Raw genomic sequence first — 3842 nt, 5'->3', positions numbered from 1 at the left:
TCAGTCGGTGAAGCAACGACTGTTTTCCCGATAAATATGTGAGCATAATCGTTATTTATACGAACGTACCCTTTGTAAAAATCGGTCCCGTCTAAAAACTTACTTATGTTGTTTACTCTCAAAGAGTTGTCTAATTCCCCGCAATTGGCTGGTAATTGCGGCTGCACTGATCTACGTCTGCGATACATAGTGCTTTCCATCATTCCAAAAGAAACGTGATGTGCTGATTGGTTACTAGCAGTTTCTTGGTCAAAAATATCTCGCAAACTTTCACTTGTAGTTTCAGCAGCTCGTTTTATTGATTGTTTAATTTTAAAATTTCTTTTTTTTCAAAATCTGGGAAATGGTTATGCGGCGTTATTTATGCTAACCCTTGGCTTGGTTCACTTGTTGCACGACTTCTACAAAATTCATCTTTACATTTGAAACCGCCGCCATACGATTACGATACGATTTTTGTCTTTACGATAATAGTAACCATTTTGGTAATAAATTTTTGAGTTTTTTCTTTCGCCTTCGAGTATTTCCATTTTAATGTTTAACTAAAAAAAGAAAAGTTTTCTTTTACTATGACTTTTTTATACTTTGATATAATAAATTGAAGCGTTAATATTAAATTTAATAAGAACATACTAATCGCCCCAACATTCTATAACTAAACTTAAAAAAATTTTGTGTGTCACAAACCAGTTCTTCTTCTTTGTACCGGAATGTTTTATCTGAAAACGAATTAATGAAATTCCATTTTTAACCCAAAACACTTATTTAAATTACTTTCTCCATTCGAATATAACTGTTTTCTTTACTTCTGTAAATATTATGAAGAAATATGTTTTTTCAAAGTTGAGTTGCAAACTAAAAACTAAATTTTTTTACTACGGAATAATAACTCTTAGTATAGAAGTAATAAAATGTTTTAAATATTTGTTGAATATTGTAGCGAATATAGAGAACAATATACTGGGCCGGCGCTAGAGGGGTGCAATTAAGATTAAGCTGGTATATCCCTCAGAAAAATCAAATTTTTCATTTTTTTTTTGTTTAATGTTATTTAAAATTTATTAGAAAATCATATTTTAAAAATCTTTTTTTTTTAAATTTAGCTTTAAAATTAACTTTAGGAAAGCAAACTTTACTAAACCTTACTTGTTTACGCGTTCCTGACAACCTCCTTAGCAAATAACGGTTAAATTTTTATTTGGCTATAAAATTCTCCCCAAATAGAGTAAAATGGGGTCAAATGTAATAGTTAAGAATTTTAATTATTTTTTTTTACGGAAAAATGATTTCTAAAAAAATTTTTTTTTAAAGAGAACATTGAGCTGTATTTAAATATATAAGAATCGGTATATAAAAATATAAAAAAAAATATTTTATTATACCCTGACATTCGGGGAAAACGAAATACGCAAATCTTTGTGCAAATAAAACATTTCTTTTCTGAAAAAAACAATTATGAAACCGATAAAAAACAGTTTAAAAAACAACCGAATAAGCAAAAAATTTCATTCATATCATTTCATATTAGAATAGATTTAATAACGATCGATTTAATTTTAATTCGTTTGGGATGGCCCTGCCCACTGAGTGGGGAAATGTGGGCCTATGTTACTTTTTCGGATTTTTTTTTATGAAATATACCAACTCATAGTAAAATATGACTTGAGTCATTGAGTATGTATCCAATTTAAACATTTTGTTCAAAAGTTTAAAGATAATAGTGTTACAATAAATGTTTGAAGATAATAGTGTTACAATAAATGCGCTAAATGCAAAATAACTTTATGTGTTCAAAACAGCAAACTAGAAAAATAAATAAATTAAACATTTTCAAGTCTCTCGTAGCGGTTTTCCAAAAATTTTGGAAATTCAATTAACGCAGTAAACCATAACTTAAAAACATAAAATATATTAAAAAAATCAAAATATAACTCTCCATATTGAATATATGATATTCCAATTCAAAATTCCAAGTACTTATATTAAGCCTAATCATGATAAAAAAACTTAAGGAATAAATTAGACGGATGCTCAAGTAAAAATTAACCAAATGTTCTCGTATTATATATTATAGGTTCATTATTCTTTAAAAATGCAATGTTTATTTAAAAATAAATTTGATGTGCTAAGATTCAAAACTGCTACTCTCCGGTATCTACTAGTTTCAATGGAAAGTTACATCTTTAATGATCGTCTATATGAATCCGTTTAAAAATAAAATCAGAAAATGAATACAAAAGGAAATCTTATTTACATTAGTTTTCATTTTAAAAGTATTTATTGCTGTAAAAGTATTAGATTTTTAACAATGCAACAAATACTGACATATAGGCCCAGATTACCCCACCCAACTATGTTATCAATTTAAAAAAAATAAGCATATTTTGATCTTAAAAGAAATTTAACCTAATTATATAGTTTATTTTCTTTGTAATGAACCATTTTCCATATTTTAGAACCCGTTTTTAGTTCATTTTTATTGAAGTTTAAGATTTTTAATTAAAATCTCCTTGTTTAAATGTATACGCCATTTTGAATAAAAAATGTGCTTTAAAAACTCCCTAGTAAGCTGATAATTTAAGGTAATTTTAAGTTTACACGTTTTTTTAAATCTTCAAAAGTGGCCTAAAACCCTCATTACAACGAAAAAAGTTATTTTTTAACCGTTTTCTTACCTGCATAAGGAGCCTAGCCTATTTTTTTTATGAAAAAACTCTTGAAAAATTTTTTCTTTTTGGCCTTAACTAATCAATTTTTTTGATGTCGTTGCCTTCATTCTTAAATAAAAAATACTGATACTACAGATTTTGAAAACCGACTGGCTACCACCAATAACGTGTTATTAAGGACAATTATAAAATAGTTGTTCGATTACTATAGGTTAAAATAACCTATAGGTTATTATTAACCTATAAAACTATAAATATTGACAAACAACTTCTTGTCTAATTATGTAATAAACTTGAGTTTATTCTAATGACTCTAATGAATATCAATATTTAATGACTATAGTGTTATTTATATCAGTTGTGGTTGTGCTCTTTTTTGCTTTATTAAATTTTTGAATGAACTTTCAAAAACCAGAAAAGTTTATAAAAAATAACTTTAAACGTACTTTATGGAAACCCATAACTTCGTACGTACTTTATGGCAACCCAAAAGGAAAAGTTTTTTAAAAGTTTTTTCAAATATTAAAATAGTGCTTTTTTTGAATATGTTTATTATAGCATAAATAAATTATTCTAATATTTTTATGAGCATTTAAAAGCTTTTATAAAACCTTTTATAAAATGAAACTTAAAAACTAAAAAAACCTTCAATAAGGGTATGATACTTACTGTTCTGCTCGACATATCTTCCTGCCGTTTTTAACTAAGCGTACCGAAATAAAATAAAAAGTATAAAAGAGAATGATCATTACAAATAGTGGTAATCGTCGGGTTATCAATAATGTAATTAAAAATAATATTTGTGGTCAGTGTAAAAATTATTATTCATTATTTGGTTTTTTGCACGAGTTGAATATCATCTTCAAACTAATTTTTGAATTTTTTGCATTTGGTTGGTTGTCATTGGATACCGTTTGCTTTAACAATAGAAAAATCAAAATGTGAAGAGTTATGTTGATGTAGTTGACATAAAAGTTGTAAAAATTTAATTAAGTATTAACTCAGAGGTTATTTCAGTGGTTATCGGCATGGCCTTAGAGAGGGAGGATTAGGCGGGTGTGTTGCCCTGGGGCCCGGCTTTATTTAATAGTACGGAGCAGGACTCTTAAAGAAAGCCGGGCTACTTTTTTTTTTTCTCCCATAAAATGGGAGAAAAAAAAAGTAGCTAATTTG

General features: G+C 27.4%; 1 long non-coding RNA gene across 1 annotated transcript; it reads right to left on the bottom strand.

The window, feature by feature from the left end:
- Window positions 1–480: 480 nt before the first annotated feature.
- Window positions 481–3379, bottom strand: LOC136076425 (uncharacterized). Its single transcript, XR_010636259.1, has 2 exons — window positions 3339–3379; window positions 481–542 (listed from the first exon to the last, which is right to left on the bottom strand). It is a non-coding gene; the product is annotated as an uncharacterized LOC136076425 (long non-coding RNA).
- Between the last annotated feature and the right edge of the window lie 463 nt (window positions 3380–3842).

This window comes from Hydra vulgaris, chromosome 02, assembly GCF_038396675.1.
Source record: "Hydra vulgaris chromosome 02, alternate assembly HydraT2T_AEP".
Taxonomy (NCBI): domain Eukaryota; kingdom Metazoa; phylum Cnidaria; class Hydrozoa; order Anthoathecata; family Hydridae; genus Hydra; species Hydra vulgaris.
Note: the sequence above shows the minus strand (reverse complement) of the source record. Positions and strands in the feature narration are given on the sequence as shown.